The sequence below is a fragment of the Furipterus horrens genome, unplaced genomic scaffold (assembly GCF_987537825.1).
Source record: "Furipterus horrens unplaced genomic scaffold, mFurHor1.1.pri manual_scaffold_17, whole genome shotgun sequence".
Taxonomy (NCBI): domain Eukaryota; kingdom Metazoa; phylum Chordata; class Mammalia; order Chiroptera; family Furipteridae; genus Furipterus; species Furipterus horrens.
Genome location: NW_028327187.1, coordinates 111,276,668 through 111,298,243, shown reverse-complemented (window position 1 = coordinate 111,298,243; position 21,576 = coordinate 111,276,668). Strand labels below are relative to the sequence as shown.

The window sequence follows — 21,576 nt, the reverse complement described above, 5'->3', positions numbered from 1 at the left end:
CACATCCAAATCCATTCTACCATATAAATTAGCCAATTTCACAGTGTACAAAAAGAAATACTACTTTGTGTGGCCTGTCAGGGACTAGAAACTAATTTGTGACAGGAAATTTATTTTTTTTGGAGCAAAATATCTTTTACTGAGCACTCAGAGAATCATAATATCATTTTCCAAAGTGTTATCTCTGAAAACATAATCAAAAGGAAATTTATCTCTTTACATAAATTAATGCGGCAGACAATTTTACGTGAATACCTCCACTGAAGGCTCTCACTAAATGAGATGCACTTAAGCTTGCAACCACAATTTATCTTGGTTAGTGAGCATTTTTGCTCTTTGGGAAGAAATTTTAATCTTGCTTGGGAGCAAAGCCAATTGGAAATGAGGAGGTACGTCAAAACGTCAACAAAGAAATGGAAAGAACCAAAGAAACCAATTTAAACTAACTCAAGGACAAAGGGACTATAAGAAGCACAGGGATAAGTTGCCCTCTGCAGGAAATCTGGGGAGGGGTCTACCTCTATGATTAACTATGTATTCTCCACTGACCTATGACCCCCTTGCCCTCCTACTTATCAATTTCTTTGCTCGTTGTTCTAACTGGTATCTTATAGCAATCAGAAGTCCCACCAAGCATGCGATTTTGCTAGAAAGAGCTCAACACTAGGTTGTCTAAACTCAGAAATGCTCCCATGCCAACTGGTAAATAGCTGCTGCTTTATGCCCCTTGGGTCTTTCCCACACTGACCCGGCCAGCCCAGGTCTGGAGAGCCCCAAGTGGGTGCTTCCTGGGCACTTGGTGTCCACTGGCCTTCCAGCTAGCCCTCCACAACTCCCACGCACCAGCGCCCACCTTTATGTGTCCTCCCAGCCAGAAGAGTCAGTCTTCAGCTGGGAGGGAGTCACTTCAGTCAACAGTGGTGGCACTCAGTGGACAAATGTGCAGTGCCCATCATTGCAGGCTTGTACTCCCTTGGCCGCCTGTGGGAACTACATCCTCCACAAGGTACCAAAAAGATTATCAGATGTTTTGAATACTACCTCTGAAACCATGCTCACTATTTCATTTGCTCCCAGATGTTTCCTTGTCACTGAATACAATACCATTCTGTTTTCCTCAAGCAAACACACATCCTCATTCCCTCATCCCCATATGAAAGTGCACATGAACTTTCGGCAATGACTGATATCACGGAAGAATCTGAAATTGCTTCCAATAACTGCTTCAAATCAGTTGAACTTGGGCATGTGCCCCTATTGAAGGAAGAGGAAGCCGTGGAGGAGGAGGAGGTGGAGAGATGCATATTACCATTTTCATTGTCAAAGATACCGCAGCAAAGCTGAAACATTCACAATGAGAAGAAAAGGCGTGGGAGCAATTTGGTTCCCTGAGTTCTCTTCTTTTTTCCTCCCATCCCCCACTGGCTGCAATGCTGTGAAGAAAAAGTCCATTTCATTAAATATATTAATAGAGGAAAGTCAAATGGCATAAACAATAAGCAATCAGATTTTTAATTGAGACTAAGCTAGTTTTATTGAAGATCGTGTGTCACACAGACTTAAGCAATGATATGTTTATGTGATCCTTTTGCTTCTCTCCATATTTCTTTCTCTGTTTGGGTATTACAGGCTGTCCTAGACTAAGGCTAAATATTATAATCTATCCCCACCCTATTTTCCCCTTAGGCTATCTTACTTTTAATGTCTGGTTTCATAGACTGCAAGGTACTTCAAGAACAGATTTATATCATGGCAGAAACATCAGTATTTGGATTGATTTCTAGCCTATTATTTTGTGCTTTCTAGTAGACCATGCTATTTCTATACTTCCTTCCTTTAAATTCTTTACCTCTTCTTTTGTATTGATTAAGATTTTCTTTCTTTTTTTACTTCTATTGGTTGGGAATATATAGTCTATTCTTTTCAGCATGCTTTATATTGCATAAATATATGAATATTTAATTTATATTAATATATACATATACATATCATGCAGAATTGGGGGAACATTTTTATAGACTTTGCATAACATTTAAAGTTTCATGGTTTCTAAACTCTATGCTCAGAGACATCAGTGACAAATCCAAATAATGTTCAAACGCTTGGGATTCTTATTCCTTTTCTAAAAATGTCAACAGTATTTTTTAAATCTTTTTTAAATTGTTGTTCTATTACAGTTGTCCCATTTTTCCCTCATTGCTCTCCCTTGCCCCACTCACCCTCACCCCCCCTCTCACAGTCAACCCATAGTATTTTTAATAGCTACCATATGGTAGGCAAATTTATTTGACAGGTATAATGTTAAATAGTAGCCTCATTTAATCTTCACACAACTTTATGCTTAGATGGTATATTCCCTTTACACAGTGAGGAAAAGAGATCAGAAAGGTCAACTGATTGGTCCAATCACTATGCTGCTTCAGGTTTGTTTGACTCTTAATTATTCTGCCATGGTGGCTTGTGCCCTGCCCCTACTCAGACACCTGACACCAATGCCAAAAGGAACAAAGATTGCAATTTGACCTTGATGAGTGTACCAGAAAAAAAGATTCAGTCTTGCTCTCAAAATGATTTTTTTTTTTTTTTGCAAATAAACACTCTCATTCACTTAACAAATATTCATTGAATATCTATTGTGTGCCTGACTTTCTTCTGGGAGCTGATTATTGAGTTAAAATTGAAATGGATGCTACTCACTGGGTAACTTACCACTTTACTAAGAAAAATGAATAAGAGGAAAAATGTAATTCAGAATATTCTCCTTAAGGATAGCAGGGACTCTGCTTGGATCTAAATTTTGTTCACCACAGAAATCAGATATACTTAGGGGCTTAAAAGGTAGAATGGGGATCCTTAAGCATTTATGGTAATGTAACTTTTTTTAAATAATTTATTTGTTTGTTTATTTATTTATTTTTAGAGAGAGGAGAAAGGAGAAAGAGAGGGAGAGAAACATCACTGTGTGGTTGCCTCTCACTCGCACCCCCAACTGGGGACCTGACGTGCAACCTAGTCATGTGTCCTGACTGGGAATCGAACCGGCAACACTTGGCTCACAGGTCGACGCTCAATCCACTGAGCCACAGCAGCCAGGGCTGGGAATGTACCTTTTAAAGAAACTCATTCCAAGGGAAGAGAATCCCAAAGAACAATTTGGGCACTAGGACAGTGGACAAAGTCAAAGAAGGACATAGGTCTTCAGACTGTCTGAGTTGACAACGCGGTCTCAGAACCAGGGGTCTTAAGTGAAGAGAAAGTAAAACCCAGAAGAGCTGAACAACCAGGTGTCGATTATGACAGTTCTACTCCTGGGCTACAGGACCCACTGCTCATGGCTTTTGCAGCAAAGGGAGACTGTGCCTTCCAGGCAAACATCAGTGCCCTCAGCATGAGGTTTGTGCAGCTTCAGAACAAACCACAGCTCTAGCCTCATCTCTGGAAACCACCAACAGTGAGCCAGCTGCCGTCTTAAGCATTAGCGGTATAAAGAGACTTTCCATAAAGGTGTGGCTCAGGAGAACAGATACGCGTGCGCCACAGGGCAGCCAAGGGAGCCGGTTTCTGGAGCCTTAACAAGATGCCTTCCTGATACTCCCAAGACCATCGGGAAGGAATAGGGAGACCAGAGTTCCAACAGAGTGCTGGGAGTGGAGGCCGAGCCTGAGAATTTAAGCGTGTGTTCATTTTCTGCCAATTTGTATTAAGCAGATTTATGATGTTGCAGTGTGAGATCTCACTCTATCTGTGAAGTGTAAAAGAATTCATCCATAATTTTTTAAATTCAAGAATCTCATAATTCCAAAGCTGCATGGCCAGGGAAATTTCATATTGAGTTTATCCTGTTAGAATATTTACCTGAATGATGTGGGTTTTGAATTATACAAGATATATGAGCTTTGTCGTTGTTGCTTTGACCTAGCCAAACTCCAGGCTGGCGTGGCTGGGATGCTTGGGTTATATAAACAGCAGAGACAGAGAGGTTGGTGAGACAGATATAGCCATTCTAATCAACGAAAAAAAGTGCCTCTTCCTTTCATGCTAATAAATTAACACCTCCTTTCTTACACCATGGCATTTTCCCAGGAGACTACTGAAAATAAATTAAGTAGAGATTGCATTTTCAAGCTAGCTCCTGCAGAGATTTACCACCTAAGTATTATACTGACATTACTATATTTTTGTTTTTCATCAGTGATTACATCAATCTATTTTTCATCTCTCAGTGGGCTTAATTTTTGCCCACCCACTCAGAAGTCACCCGTGGCCCTAAGCAGCTCATGAGCCTTTGGTAACAACAGTCTTCTGACATAAAAAGACTGTGTATGCTATTATAGGGTTTTGTTTTTATTTTTTATGGCAAAAATAAATATAATCACTGAGATTAACAGCCTGTTACAGGAAGTTCTGTTCGTCTCTTTGCTGATTTGGTTTAAAGGGCTTTGGGATTGTTTTAGGACAGTAGTTCCAGACTAGAAAGCGTTAGACCAGCATTGACCGCCAGGGTAACCATCAGCCACATACAGCTATCGAACACTTCAAATGGGGACTAGTCTGGGTCTCTATGTGCTCTAATGTAAAACATACCCTGGGTTTCAAAAATTTAATATAAAAAATGTAAAAGGTCTCATTAATAATATTTACTGTCATTAAACATTGAGATAAAATAGTTCAGATATAGTAAGTGAAATACAGCACTAAAATGATTTCACCTGTTTCTTTTTACTTTTTCAATGAGACTAATAGAACATTTAAAAATACACATGTAGCTCACATTATATATTAACTCTTTGACAACACCAAGTTAGATGCTGCCTTTACTCTTCCATCATCATTTTCTTTCTCTGCCTTTATATAGAGTGCATGCTGGGGCTAGGGATTTATAGTTTTCCACTGGTAGAGGTCAAGGTATGTCCATAACATTTCTGACTATGCGCAGGGTGTGTGTTTACGTCTTGGCTGTCACTCTGAACTGTCTTCATGCTTCCGTGCCCTCAGAACATAGCATCTTTTCTCATTTTCCCCCATCCCTAGCGTCAGCCCCCTATAAACTTGTGTTTTAGGCTCAGTAGAAATTATTTTACACCAGAAAAATGTTCTTCATGCCTGGCTGCTGTGGCTCAGTGGATTGAGCATCAGCCTGTGAACCAAGTGTCGCTGGTTCAATTCCCAGTCAGGGCACATGACTAGGTTGCATGTCAGGTCCCCAGTTGGGAGTGTGAGTGAGAGGCAACCACACAGTGATATTTCTCTCCCTCTCTTTCTCCTTTCCCCTCTCTCTGAAAATAAATAAATAAACAAACAAACAAATAAATAAATAATTTTTAAAATGTTCCTCATATACACAATCTTTTCCTTAATGACATAGACTTCTAAGGAATAATTAAGTTCCCAATGTTCTCAACCTCTACTACAGTGGACAAAGAACAGGTGGACTGGGTAGGGAATCCAGGTCTGAAGGGATTTCTAGAGCTTTTATATTGTTCCCTTCTATACATATCTCTCCCAGTTCAAACTCTGGGTTGGCCTGCAAACTAGAAATGAGGGAGGGCACAGATAGAGGGAACTCTAGGAAAAGGTTTTTCTTTCCAGCCATGGATGGAAGTGGGGGTGGGGGTGGGGCAGGAGTCAATCTTGCAGGACAGAGCTTATGGGACTTTCCCTAGACTATGTCAGGCCAGAAAGCAGCAATAAAGTACCATCAGGAAATCTGCACGTTTCTGAACAGAAACGCTTTGTTTAGCAGTCCAGAATTAAATCAAACAAAAACAATACCAACAGACAGAGAACGCCACTGAGTCCTATAGCGATGGTCTTAGAGGACCAGCATAAATTGCTGGGATAAAAATTGACTTCTAAGAAGACTTATGGGAAATTAAAAACAAGAAAGGAACGGAAAGGCTCTTCAGGCTGAAAACAAGGATCAGTCATAAAAAGTGCAGAAGAAAAGAATATGACTCATGCATCTCAGCTATAGACAGAAAACGAATATTTAACAATAATACAGAAGATAAAATAGAATCAGGCAGTTAGTTGCTGGATGAGATGCTGAAAACAGAACCTGAAGTCAGCTAAAGCCTTCTGCCTATTGCCTTCAAATTTTTCAAGTAACAAACAACTACATAGTTTTAGGTCCCTTTCAAAGTCATAATTCAAGCTAGAGGAAATTCCAAAAACCATTTAAACCAATTAACTGTTGCAGGAACGAGGAACACTTAACTGACTCAAAAGAGTCTGTTTTGGAGGAACTCCTACCGCCTCTTCAGTTTTCCTTTCTGTTGCTCAACTCATCTCAGGACGGCCCTTTGGCACCTGAGAGGCCAGGGAGAAAGGGTCACAGGCATGGCCTGGGCAGTCCTAAATTCTCACCCTGATTTCTGCACCTGTGGCCAGGCCATGATGTTTATCTCTGACGTGTCCCAAGAACCCCCAGATGCAAAGACCTGTTCCTTTGCTTCTCACAAGGAATCCACCCACCCTGAGCATTTTGTGACTTTTCAGATAATGTTTTCAAGGTGGAAGAGCTTGCAGGGAGAGGTCATGCGTGAAAGTGTGAGGGCCTCTCCCACCTCCCCGCTCTCTTCCCCTCTCTCTCTCCTTTGCAACCATGTCCCCTGTGTGATCATCTCCTCTTCATCTTAAATGGGTGATCACCGTACTCTCTATATTTTAATTTATCCATGAAGATTGTTCATGTCGCTCTCTCTCTCTCTGCCTCTCACACACACACACAGTATCAAGCTGTCTCAGTGACTACCAAAAGCAGGGGAGACTTCCAAACAACTATAGTGCTCTGGGGAAAAGAAACCCGGGTGCCTAAAACTATCTCTGCCTCGGTTCATCCCCATAAGCAGGACCATTTCAGAACTGAAAGCAACTGTCTCCTGCTACTGTTCTTGCAATTCTTCGGGGATCGTGACAGAGTACAGTACACACAGCACTACCAGAGTCCAGGTTCTCCCACGTGTATGCTTCACGTCTTCGTCCATCTTCTATTACTTTTCTTGCCTGTGCCTCAGATGGGGTTTCCCCACAAGCAGGCACTGAAACAGGGATTTGAATGCAAGTTGCTAATTTGGGAGGTGATCCGAGCCTGAAGTGATATTTGTCTTTTTCGCCAGTGTTCTTTCGGCAATCTCCTTTAACATCCCCAACCAGTGTCCTTATATTTCAGTAGAAAGCAATGGTATGTACTGGCATGGCGGGGTGCCTAGGAGGTATATGTGGGTTACCTTTGTGGGTTACCCCACCCAGACCTTCCCATCGTGTTCCTAATGTATATGTCCCTTTTGTCCGCCTCTTAAGATTCCTTTTACAGTTAGATCTCATGTATTCATTCATATTAATTCTAATTCATATGAAAACATAAATAGCTTAAAAAGACCTTAATGGTTTTTTTTTACCAGTCCTCCAAGACACTTTGGGTCTTAAAAAGCAATGTGCTCTTCCTGGTGGGATCCTCAGTGATGTGTTGGTGAGGCTGTGGAAATATTTTTTGCAGGAAAGTCTTCAGCAGCATTGCTAAAATCCTTCCCTTCGGGTGACCACCTTTTCCATCTTGCGATATCAGTCCTAGAGGGGTTCCAATAAAACTACCATGACATGATTGAATGAATTCTCTACGCGTATGAGGGATGGGTTAGAATGTAAATACACTTCTTTGCAGGATGATCCCTTATAAGTTTGATTTATAAGGAGCTCTGTTTGTGGGACCCATGGTGGTCCCAGAAGAAAAAAAAAAACATAGAGAAGAAATCCTGAAAAATAATTGTGTGTGCAGAGGAGTCTCCAATAGAAAGTAAGAGTTTGTGGAGCAGAATTGAACCTCAGAAAAGTAATTCTTCAGAGACTATCCAATCCATCAAATGCTATCTAAGGCATAGGCTGTTGGTTGCCCCTAATACCCATTCTCTCCCTCTTAAAACGACTGATTTTCAGCAGGGCATGTGGTCATCAGATAAAGACTACATTTCCCAGCCTCCTGTTCAGCCAGGGTAGTCAATGAGCTATAGATGTGATCTCATCATGGGATCTTATCTGAGGGCCTCACTTAAAAGTAAGAGCTCACCTTTTTGCTTCCCCTTCCCCTTCACCCCCATGCACTCTTTCTTCATCCTGCTGCTTAGCATATTGATGTGATGGCTCTAGCTTCATTTTGGACCATGCGGATGAGGGCCATACCCCAGGGATGGCAGAAAAGAGAACTGGAAGAAGCCTGAGCCTCTGAGGACATTGTGGAGCAGAACCACCACATGAGCCCTGGGAGACCTACCTCCAGATTTCAAACTTCTGTAGGAGGGTTTCTGTTACAGTCAAACTAATCCCAATTGAGACAGCTTTTTTTTTTTAAATTCTAAAAATTTGATTCAACTTCTCATAGGAAAGAAGGACCTATACATCATGCAGGCACATTCGTAAGTTGGAGAGGCGATTTTATCACATATGTCAGTAACCCAGAGTTACCTAGATGGTTTTTTAACATCCTTCTCTCTTGCTTTTTCATTATGATTTTTTTTATACCTGGATAATTGGAGCAGCAGTGGGAAGTGATAAGAATGTAGCCAATGTAATAAGTTGTTAATTAAAAAAATAATAATAAAGAGTAATCAGAAGCATGAATTTAATCCTGGCTTCATCTGCACATTATTAAACAGAACTCTTTTGAAAGCTGGGGAAAATGAGAGGTCTACAAGGCAATAGAAGTATCTGTAACCCACTGTACCCTGTGAATGAACAATTAAACGAATCCCAGAAAATTTAATGACCTATATATTCCAATATAAATGATAACTTTAAGGCTGAAATAGACCCAAAGATTTTTTTTCATGAAGCAACTAACATGGTTATGTATGTTTTAGGAAGAAAAAAAACACCCAAAAATGACTTTTTGAGATTGCATTTTGTGGAAATTACCTTATAACAGTGGCAGGCATGCGTAACTATACAATCTGAAGGTTGATTGTGCTATGTCAGATCTTTCTAGACAGTTATATTTCAGAAGGCCAAGATATGGCTTCAAATAATGACAAATGTGAGGGAATGGCGTTTTTCTTCATTTGATAGAAATATTATTTCGGTATGAAGAGGCCAATTCAGAAAAAAATAACCCCATAAATGTAACTAGCAGGACACTGGTTTTTGCCCAACAAGATAAGTTAAAATAGGTATCTACTACTTCCTATTGACACATCATTTTGCAAACCGCTGCCAAATCTTGCTGTGATTTTGTTTCACACATTATTTAAGAACCTGATCCTCCTAGACCCTTAGTAATTTCCCCAAAACAGTGTTCTCAACTTTGGCTGCACGTTAGAATCACTAAAAAGCTTTGAAAAAGACCCAAGTCCGGGCCCAGGCCCAACCCCAGACCAACTGAGTAAAAACTAGCATTTTCCACATCACTCCAGGCAATTCTAATGTGCGACCTTGGATGACACCCATTGCCACAAAGGAGCACCACTCTACCTGTGTGACTTGAGCTGACTCATATCTTGCTTGAATTTAAATATACTAAAAATTGCTTTTCTTCTGTGTAGTTGTGCAGGTAGACAGTTGTTGCCTGTTGGAGTGCTGAGTTCTGGAGGTTGCTGGATGCAGACCTCCAAGGTCTGGGTTGCAGGTGGCAAGCACACAGCTGAGGCCCATAACGGACCACAAGCTTGTTGCAAACCATCTGCTAGCCTAGGTGAAAATTTGGTGGAAGCAAATAACAAGTGGCCAATAACAATTTTGAGAGAGACTTAGGGAATACATACTAGGAATAGACTGTTTGGACTACATCACAGCATCTGATTCAACTATGGAAAATGAAAATCAAAGTGATAACTCTTCCTTTGGTAGCATCTTCCTTACTCACCTAAATGGAGGCAAAGAAATCCTATTAGAAAATTTGTTCCTTCTCCTGAAAGTGTTCAAGCAAGAATTTCATCCAGTGACTCATCTTTAGAACCAAGATCATTGACTTTAAAAGTTATTTTTGAAGATTAAAAAAGAAGAAGAAATGTAAAAAGAGGAAATAGAAATCAACAGGAAGACCAAGGGGAAAGGAAGACCAAAAGGAAGGAAAAACACTAGCTCACAAATAAATAAGAAACACTTTAGAGATAAAAGACCTTGGTTCCTTAAAAAGCATGACCCACATATATGCTGTCTACAAGAGACCCACCTTAGAACAAGATCTATACAGATTGAAAGTGAAGGGATGGAAAAAAATATTTCAAGAAAATGGACATAAAAAAAAGCTGGGGTAGCAATACTTACATCAGACAAAACAGATTTCACAGCAAAGGCCATAGAAAGAGACAAAGAAGGACATTTCATAATACTTAAGGGAAAAATCCATCAAGATGATGTAACTCTTGTAAACATATATGCACCCAACATAGGAGCACCCGAATATATAAGGAAAATCTTGAAGGAATTCAAGAAGGATATTGACAGCAACATGCTCATAGTAGGGGACTTTAACAGCTCATTATCAACAATGGACTGATCTTTAAAGCAAAGAAACATCAAAGATGTTGAGGCATTGAACAACACTCTAGATCAAATGGACTTAGTTGATATATATAGAACTTTTCACCCCAAAGAAGCAAAATATACATTCTTTTCAAGTGCACATGGAACATTTTCAAAGATAGATCACATGGTAGGACACAAAACAAGCCTCAACAAATTCAAGAAAACTGAAATTATGTCAAGCATCTTCTCAGATCACAATGGCTTGAAACTGGAAATCAACCCCAAGGAAAAACTCAAAAACATTCAAACTCATGGAGAGTGAATACCATGCTTTAAATAATGAACGGGTTAACAATGACACCAAGGAAGAAATCAAAAAGTTTCTGGAAACAAATGATAATGAACACACAACAACCCAAAACCTATGGGACACAGCAAAAGCAGTCCTGAGAGGAAAGTTCATAGCAATACAGGCCTACTTAAAAAAAGATAGAAGAACGACAATGTCCAGCTTGAAGCAGCTAGAGGAGCTCGAGACCTTCGCCCATTGTCCTTTATAAGATTATAAAGGGTCTTAAGTCTGAGAGGGAGGGATTGTTATTTTTTATTATTAAAATAATTAATTAATTAGTTAATTAATTAAAAAAAGAAGAATATATGAAAGGGTGAAGCGGGAGAGCTTGTATGTATGACCCACGGGCATGCACTTGGGGGGTGTATTGCTGGGGGAGGGTGGTGCTGGGAAGAAGGGAGCAAAGGGGAAAAAATTGGAATTATTGTAACAATATAATCAATAAAATATACTTTAAAAAAAAGGATAGAAGAATCTGGAATAAGAAATCTAACCTACAGCCACAAGAACTAAAAGAACAACAACAAAAAAAGTCCAGAGCAAGTAGAAGGAAGGAAATAATCAAGATCAGAGCAGAATTAAATGACATAGAGACTAAACAAACAATTCAAAAGATCAATAAAACCAGAACCTGGTTATTTGAAAAGAAAACAAGATTGGCAAGCCTTTAACAAGGCTCATCAAGAAAAAAAGAGAGAGGACCCAAATAAACAAAATCAGAAATGAAAGAGGAGAAATCACAACCAATACCATAGAAATACAAAAGATTGTAAGATATTACTACAAACAACTGTATCACAAGAAATTTGACAACCTAGATAAAATAAACAAATTTCTGGAAACATATAATCTTCCAAAACTGAATCAAGAAGAAGCAGAAAGCCTGAATAGACCAATAACAACTAGTGAAATTGAAGCAGTAATAAAAAAAAAAAAAAAACTCCCAGCACACAAAAGTCCTGAACTGGATGGCTTCACAGGTGAAGTTCACAAAATATTTAGGAAAGAACTAACTCCTAACCTTCTCAAACTATTCCAAAAAATCCAAGAAGAAGGAAGACTCCCAAACTCTTTCTGTGAAGCCATCATTACCCTAATTCCAAAACCAGGTTAAGACAACAAAGAAAGAAAACTACAGGCCAATATCACTGATGAACATAGATGCTAAAATCCTCTACAAAATATTGGCAAACTGGATCCAGCAACACATTAAAAAGGTCATATACCACAATCAAGTGGGATTCATCCCAGGGATGCAAGGATGGTTTAATATTCACAAATCAATAAATGTAATACACCACATAAACAAAATGAAAGACAAAAATCACATGATCATATTAATAGATGCTGAAAAAGCATTTGATAAAGTACAACATCCATTTATGATGAAAACACTTAGCAAAATGGGAATAGAGAGAACATACATCAACATAATAAAGGCCATATACAAGAAACCTGAAGGCAACATCATACTCAATGGGCAAAAACTGAGAGCATTGCCCCTAAGATCAGGAACAAGACAATGATGTCCACTCTCTCCACTCCTATTCAACATAGTCTTGGAAGTTCTAGCCATAGCAATCAGACAAGAAAAAGAAATAAAAGGCATCCAAATTGGAAAAGAGGAAGTAAGACTGTCATTATTTGCAGATGACATGATAGTGTACATAAAAAACTCTATAGACTCCATGAAAAAAACTACTCAACCTAATAAATGAATTTGGCAAAATAGCAGGGTACAAAGTCAATATTCAGAAATTGAAGGCATTTCTGTACATCAAGAATAAAATATCAGAGACAGAAACTAGAAACAAAAATCCCATTTACTATAGCAACAAGAAAAGTAAAGTACCTAGGAATGAACTTAACCAAGAAGGTAAAAGACCTGTACTTGGAAAACTACATAACACTGAAGAAAGAAATTAAGGAAGATACAAATACATGGAAGCATGTACCATGTTCCTGGATGGAAAGAATCAACATCATCAAAATGTCCATACTACCTAAAGCAATTTATAGATTCAATGCAATCCCTATTAAAATACCAATGACATATTTCACAGACCTAGAACAAATACTTCAAAAATTTGTATGGAACCAAAAAAGACCCCAAATAGCCACAGCAATCTTGAGGAAAAAGAACACAGTAGGAGGAATCACAATACCTGATATCAAAGTATACCACAAGGCCACGGTAATCAAAACAGTATGGTACTGGCATAAGAACAGACATATAGATCAATGGAACAGAATAGAGAGTCCAGAAATAAACCCAGGTCTGTATAGTCAACTAATATTTGACAAAGAGAGAAGGGACATAAAATGGAGTGAGAAGAGCCTCTTCAACAAATGATGCTGGGAGAACTGGACAGGGACATGCAAAAGAAATGAAACTAGATCACCAACTTATACCATACACCAGAATAAACTCAAGATGGAGAAAAGACTTATGTAAACTGTGACACCATAAAAGTCCTGGAGGAAAACATAGGCAGAAAATTTTCAGATATCCCATGTAGCAATATTTTTGCTGCTATATCTCCTAAGGCAAGGGAAATAAAGGAAAGAATAAACAAATGGAACTACATCAAACTAAAAAGTTTTTGCTCAGCAAAAGAAAACATCAGCAAGATGAAAAGGGAACCAACCATATGGGGAAACATATTTATCAATAATACTTCAGACAAAGGACTGATCTCCAAAATATATAAAGAACTTATAGGACTCAACACCAAGAAGACAGACAACCCAATTAAAAAATGGGCAAAGGACCTGAACTAACACTTCTCCAAAGAGGACATACAAAGGACCCATAGGCATATGAAAGGATGCTCAACATCACTAGCCATCAGAGAGATGCAAATTAAAACCTCAGTGAGATACTACTTCACACCAGTCAGAATGGCCATCATCAACAAATCAACAAACAACATGTGCTGGCGAGGATGTGGAGAAATGGGAACCCTAGTGCACTGTTGGTGGGAATGCAGACTGCTGCAGCCGCTATGGAACACTGGAAAACTGTATGGAATTTCCTCAGAAAACTAAAAATGGAACTGCCTTTTGATCCAGCAATTCCATTGCTAGGTTTATACCCGAAGAATCCTGAAACACCAATTCAAAAGAACCTATGCACCCCTATGTTCACAGCAACGCTATTTACAATAGCTAAGTGCTGGAAACAACCTAAGTGCCCATCTGTAGATGAGTGGATCAAAAAACAGTGGTACATCTACACAATGGAATACTATGCAGCAGAGAGAAAGAAGGAACTTCTTCCATTTGCGACAACATGGATGGAACTAGAGAGAATTATGCTTAGTGAAATAAGCCAGGCAAAGAAAGAAAAATACCTTATGATATCACCTAACACAGGAAACTAATGAAAAATACAAACAAGCAAAATTGAACCAGAGGCATGTAAATAAGAAGCAGACTAACAGTGATCGGGGGAGAAGGGGGGAGGGAGGGAAGGGGCGTAAGAAGGGGAAGGGTCTAGTCAAGGAACTAGTATGAATGACCCACGGACATGGACAACATGGTAGGGACTGACTCTGGGAGAAGGGGTAGGCGGAGGGGGGAGCGGAAGCAATGGGGGAAAAAGTGGGACAGCTGTAATAGAAAAACAATTAAAAGAAGAAAAAAAAAAGACCTTGGTTCCTATTTTTAGAATCAGAGAATGGAAGAAAACCAGTACCTTGAAGAAAAATTTTAACCTTTGAACAAACAGTGGCTAGAGGATTTTTCAACTACCTTGAAAAACTGAAGTATGAATACCACCTCAAAGAATCCTTGAAACAGATGAATGTTGAGAAAGATCTAGAAAAAGAAGACCCTGATAGTCACAAATATAAATACTTGCATGACAATGGATCTATCTCTGCTACTGAAGAGTCAGCAGAAGAAAGAAAGGTTGCAACAAATCTTGAACATGATGATGAATGTGATATCAAATTGGTGCCTTTTATCTTGAGAAGACGTCTGGATAAACCAGTCAGAGAAAGACAAGTACATGATTTCACTTATATGTGGAATCTAAAGAACAAAATGAACTAAGAAGCAAAATAGAGACAGACTCATAGAGAGCAGGCTGACAGCTGTCAGAGCTGGTGATTTGGGGACCTGGGGGGATGGAAGAAATGAGAAAAAAAAAACAAACTCGTGGACAGACAACAGTGTGGTAATTGCTGTGGGAAGAGGAGTGGGTAGGGGAGATACAGGAGGGTATAGAGGGATAAATGATGATGGACAGAGACTTGACTTGGGGTGGTGAACACACAATACAGGGAACGGATGATGTGTTGTGAAATTGTGCACCTGCAACCTGTATAATTTTGTTAACTAGCATCACCCCTATAAATTCAATAAAAAGGAGAAAGAAAGAAAGAAGAAAGAAAGAAAGAAAGAAAGAAAGAAAGAAAGAAAGAAAGAAAGAAAGAAAGAAAGGAAGGAAGGAAGGAAGAAAGGAAGGAAGAAAGAAAAGAGTGGGCCCTAAAACAAATTTCTTAAAGAAATTGCACCCCAACGATTATAGGTAGGGAATTTTTGAAGTATGTCCATATTCAACTGGAGATCAAAGGAGCCCAACTAAAAGAGGGGACTCCTACAGGTCCATGAGGAGAACCGAGGGTCCCCATTCCCCATTCCCCATGCTCCTACAGGCCCTTGAGTTGGTCCGGGAGCTGCCTCTCCCCTCTCCCCCCCTTCCCCCTTTTTCCCTCAATAAGCCCATTCCCTGATCCCACATACAAAAAAAAGAATTATGTACTAACATGACGACTGTGGATTGAGCAAAAGAAATATTTTTAAAAGGAATTAAGACTGAAACTCGGAAGGACCTAACGCAGTGGAAAGAATCACAGCATGTGAAATTCCTTAAATAAAAATGTATTAACTTGAAATAATTGTGCTTATGTTAGACATATTTTTTTTTTAACCTTTACACTTTTTGTAGAACGTCAGCATATATTTTTGGCTCAAAGTTTCTCTCGTGTTTTTTGTGGAGGGAGTAAAAATAAAATTTAGCAGTTTCAGTTGCAGTATACCTTTGACATGAAAAATTGTAGGGCACTCTGCTCACCTTATGAAATTCTGTTGTCCTTGCTCTATTTGGGGCATAAGCATCTTACTTTGCTTTCTCTTCCTTTTGCTGTTTTACTTCAGCTGACTGTATAATCTGTAAGAAATTTATATGGAGTTGAAGACAAACACTTCAGAAAAAAAAAAATATATATATATATATACTGAAAATTAACCCTGTTATCCCTTCCCTCAAACATACCACATTTCCCTCACATTCTCATGCCTATTTCATTTTAGATAAAGAGATGAAGAAAAATAATTTCCCCAAAGAGTTGCCCTTCACAGTTTTGCAGTTTCTGGTTTGGGCTCAGTCTTCTCTATATAAAACCGGATCTGGCCTTGGCAGGAGAGAGGAAAGGTTAACGCAAAATAAAAGGATCCGCTGATTATTGACCCAGAATGGAGACAGAGAGAATAAATCAACACTCACTCCTTCCCCTTCACCCCAATGTCCATCTGCAAACACCGTCTGCCGCAGGCAAGGGAGCAAGCCTCTTGGTGTTTCCAGAACCATTTCTGTAGGGAAAGCCAAGCAACAAACAGGGGCCACACCTTTCATCTGTTCTGCTACATCAAAATCTCACTAAAACATGAAAGACAAGTAACTGCTAATGTTGGTAACATCTTTTGATCATTCCCACTCAATGGGAGTCTTGCTATTTGAAAGTAGTTTCTTTCTACAGATGATATATTATAGAATTATGCCCCTGAAACTCATATAATTTTATTAATCAATGTCACCCCAATGAAGTCAATATATATAAAATAATCTCTTTCCTCTAACCATCAAGGTGGTGGGTATTGGGAAATGAAGGATGTTAGCTGTCCAAGCAGCTTCATTAATGATTGTTGGGTAATTCTGGATGAACTTCTAAACCTGATTCACCCAGAAATTATGAAGATAATTTGACTTATGTACTAACACTGCTCCCTCACATCTTTGCTACATGAAAAAATCAAAAGCTGTAAAAAGGACAATGTCGCATAGCAAATTAAAAGCTTACACGTGAGTGTCTAAGTTATATAAAATTGATTAAGCTAATTTTAATACCTTTTCTTCTCTCCAATCTAATCATGAATCAAAGCTTTCCCTGGTTCTCAGAGCAAGGAGAATTTCCATATTCAAAATGACATACTTGAAATGTTGGAAATGTTTAGACTATTAAGTGATTAACTAAATGAGCACTATTTGCTTGTTAAATTGCATAATGTAAAATGAATATTACTTTCAGATAGTCAAATTAAATACATAAAACATTGAGTATCAATCATTGCAGTCAACTTTTTTAAAATTTGTTTTTTATTGATTCCAGAGAGAGGGGAAGGGAGGGAGAAAGAGAGGGAGAGAAACTTGGATGTGAGAGAGAAACATCAATTGGTTACTTTTTTCTGTCCCCACTGGGGACCAAACCCTCAATTCGGGCATATGCCCTGACTAAGAATCGAACCTGCAACCTTTCACTTTGCAGGACGATGCCCAACCAACTGAGCTACTTTGGCCAGGGCTCAATTTTTGATTAACTATACTAATGGGAAAAAAACGTGACCAGAATAATTGAAAAGTTAGAACATATTTCTAGAATAGAAGACAAGTGTCAATTCTAAAACTAATAAATAAATGCTATTTTAATCATCATAAAAATGGGACTTTTTAAATGAGTGAAATGATTTAATAGTTTATCTGGAAGAAAATACATAAGAAAAATAAAGCTAAGAAAAATAGTGAGGGGAGTCCTGGCTGGTGTGGCTCAGTGGATTGAGTGCAGGCCTGCAAACCAAAGGGTCGCCGGTTCAATTCCCAGTCAGGGCACATGCCTGGGTTGCAGGCCAGCTCCCTGGTTGGGGGTGCGCGAGAAGCAAAAACACATTGATGTTTCTCTCCCTCTCTTTCTCTCTCCCTTTACCTCTCCCTAAAAAGAAATAAATAAAATCTTTAAAAATTCTTTTAAAATAGTGAGGGGAGTAGTTTATTTTTACAGATATTAAGACTTACTCTGAAACTTATTGTGTAGTATCATTGTCTCGTATAGCTACCGCTGGTCTCTCTGCATTCTCCATCCTCTTGTCCATCCAAGTCTAGAATATTAGTTCACTTGCACCTTGTTTTCCTTGACCTGTACTATTGAAGATAGTCCTGTAAGTAACCATTCGTCAATTTTTCTGTTTGAGTATAGCACCGGTTTCCTTCTGGGTCCCTGATTGACACTCTTACTTTTAAATATTAGTAGCTATAGTTTAAATTTCTAAAATATAATAAATTACATAAGTTTGTTGATAAAAAGCGTTTTCAAACATAATGCAACCATAGACCTGATGAATGATTCAGAAGCCCTTTGCTGCATAGTCTCTCTCTCTCTCTCCCCCTGGCCTTCCAGTCTGAAATTACAAGGGCCAGAGGTAACCTGCAATGCTCACAGCTCAGCAGCACTTAGTGCATGATATCTGGCCTGGGATCTTTTAACTGCGGTCTTGCCTCTCCATCTCCTCCGGGACACAGCTGGCCACTGGCAGGCAGTCCAACACAACGTTTAAAATTCAAAATGTGAAATGCAGAATAATGAAGCCATCTGGTCCATATTATGTTATTCAACAATTATAAATAATGTGAGCTATAAATACAACAAGCAAAAGGAAGCAAACAAGAGACCATTAATCAATACAGACAATTTGCACGAGATGTGATGACTCAAGTGTATTTACACAAACAGAAATTTTTTTTTTTCAGGAGCTTTACAAATGGTGGACCAAAGCAGATCTACATGCAAAAAACGACCTGCCAGTGCCCTTCAGCCATTCAATTTTTCTGAAGTAACAAAAATCTGTACGGGCATTTCACACAGAGAACCAGTCTCTGTTCAGAATCCAGAGTAATTCCACGAGGGTTACGTCATCAGGACGCCTTGGCGGAGAGGACTCGAAGAAACTAGTAATATTCATCAGCAACCCCACTCACAGAACCTGTAGAAGCTTGAGTGGGAAATAAACAAACCAAAATGATTTGGCTCTGAATCTTTAGAGCCAACGGTCTTCTCATCTGTCTGACTAGCCCATAATCACCTCAAACTCAAGACAGTGGTACCACGGTATGCGTTGTTAATTCGTTCCAGAACTCGTGACAAGCGCCATGCCAATGAGTAATGAATGAATTTTTCCCACAAGAAATGATGTGATTAGAAATAATTCGTGAGAGTTCCCCAGAACGTTCACATTTTACTGGGCTAATATTCAGTAATAAGTGTTAGGGCCAGAGACCCCGTGTCGCCCACCCTGTAACCTGTCACCTGAGTCAGGCCTTGCAAAACGGGCGATGGCCAGTGGTCACTGTGTCCCTGGGAACTGTGGCCTGCAGTCACACAGGACCTGGGCCACCACCTGTGCGGAAACAAAGAGGGTCTGCGTCACCGGCCATGTACCCTGTACCCGATCACAAGGTTCCCCATTAACAAAGGTGACTAAGGCATAGCTGCCACATCCTGCTGAGAGCTAACTACGCCCCCATGGCCCCTTCCCCTCTCCCTTAATCATTTACCATAAGTCTCCTGACAGCCACCCCTAATCAGGGGACATTGGTCTTTCGCAAACACCTATACCCTGGACTCTGGAGCCAACCAGCAGGGTGACCCATCCCCCTGAGGGTTTGTTCCAAACCCTTAAAAATCCCTCTATCCCTTCCCTTGGGGCTGTAATTTCGCCCAGACTTAGCTGCCTGCTTGAATAGCATCCTCAATAAGGGCTTTGATCTGGTCCACCGGACTCCTCCCTTCTTCTGGGCACAAACTTCACAATGAGGTTGTTCTGTGATACAGAACCTTAAAACTAAACAGACGTGGATAAAAAAGCAGTTAATTACATAAAAATAAAATAAAATTTAATTTCACTTTACCTGTACTGAGAGGAGTTCCTGGTATAATGGGATGGTGGAGAGGTGGAGGAGGAGGAGGAGGGGATTAATTGTTGGAAGAGGAGTTCTCTTCCAAGACAATTTCAGGCGATATCTCAGGGTTTCTTCTGTTTTCTGTCTCTTGGCTTCACTGAACACTGTTGGAGACTCAGATTTAGGGAATTTCACTAAAAACGTATCAAGGGAAACTTGTTTCTGTCTGTTTCAGAATGTTTCCAAAGCATGACATTGTCTGTTCATTAAACAGGTCCACATTTCGACTTGCTAGGGCTTTGCCTGGGTGATACTTTCCCACAGAGTTTTGAACTTCAACCCACTGACCACCCATTTATCAGTGCAGCAGATGCTTCCTCCCTTCCCTCCTCCTCAGGGGAAGAAATTTCCTCAGCCCGATCTGCTGCTGCTCCTTTGGAAGTTCCTGCAGTTCCTCTGTGCTGAGCTCTGCTCTGTGCTCCTCCACTAAACTCCTCAACACCTTCATCACTGACCTGCAGGCCCATGGACTTGCCCAGAGACACCATATGCTCCACTCTTGGGCAGCCAGGATCATCCACCCTCAAAGCCTTCAGAGTCCCTTGGAGTTACAGCTTCTGGCCTCCATTTCTTCCAGGCAGAATTCATGGTCTTATAAGAGACTTCACGCCAGGCCTCATCTATGAGAGTAACACAATGGAGGACATGACAATGGTCCTTCCAGAACTCTCTGAGTGTCCACTGTGTACCTGAGGTTACTTCAAAACGCCTCTGGAAAAGGACCTTGGTATGGAGTTTTTTGAAGTTGGAAATGACCTGCTGGTCCGTGGGCTGGAGCAAAGGAGTTATGTCCAGGGGCAAGAACTTCACGGTTATGAAACTGAACTTCTCCCGTAAGGCATCCTCCAAACCTCGAGGGCGAGCAGGAGCATTGTGCATAATTACAAGGCCCTCTGAGGCAGTCCGGTTTCCTGCAAACATTTTCTCACACGGGGGCCAAAAACTTCCTTCATCCACTCTGTTAAAGCTGCCTCGTCACCCAAGCTTTAGTATTGGCCCTCCACATCACACGTGCTTTCTATCACATTCTGTCTCTTGCAAACTCCCGGGTTTTCACTGGGATACACTAGTAGGGGCTTGAGTTCTAAATCCCCACTAGCATTCCCACGCGGCAGCAGGGTCAGCCTCTCCTTCATCTGCTTGTGCCTGGCAATGCCTTCTCCTCTTGAGGGAGGAAGGTTCTGTTAGGCATCTTCTTCCAGAACAAACTGGTCTCATCACAGTTAAACATGTGTTGGAGGACAAAACCCTCGGCTTCCACATACTCCCTAAATGCGGTGACACAGCCTTCGGCAGCTCCTTTGTTGGCAGTGGCGCCTCTCCGTGCCTCAGCACACACCCCGAATGCCAGCTCTCTTTCTAAATGTCTTGAACCATCCATGGCCGGCTTTAAACACTCGGTGCCCTCACCACTCGTTCCAGGCTTGTCTTTGAACAGATCAGCGTGCAATTGCCTAGCTTCCTCGCATATGATCGCCTAAGAAATGACGTCATCCACGAACTGTTTTTCATTAATCCAGATGTAAAGCCATTTTTCAACACCTTCCAATGTCTGCGAACGTTGCTTCCTCACAGACTTGACACCTTTAGCAACACCTGCCGCCTTAATCGTGTCCTTGTTTCTCACCGTCGTGGAGATCGGCATTCTCGGCGTCCTGACCATAAGAGCGATATCGGTCACACCTGCACTGCTCATGCTTCACTACAATCTGGTTTTTCTTTTCAATTGGGGTTCTTGTTAACTACCTTT

General features: G+C 40.2%; 1 pseudogene; it reads left to right on the top strand.

Moving 5' to 3' along the window:
• Nucleotides 1-1,179: 1,179 nt before the first annotated feature.
• On the top strand, nucleotides 1,180-20,256 carry LOC149991836 (TATA box-binding protein-associated factor RNA polymerase I subunit D-like; annotated as a pseudogene).
• The last annotated feature ends 1,320 nt before the right edge of the window (nucleotides 20,257-21,576 follow it).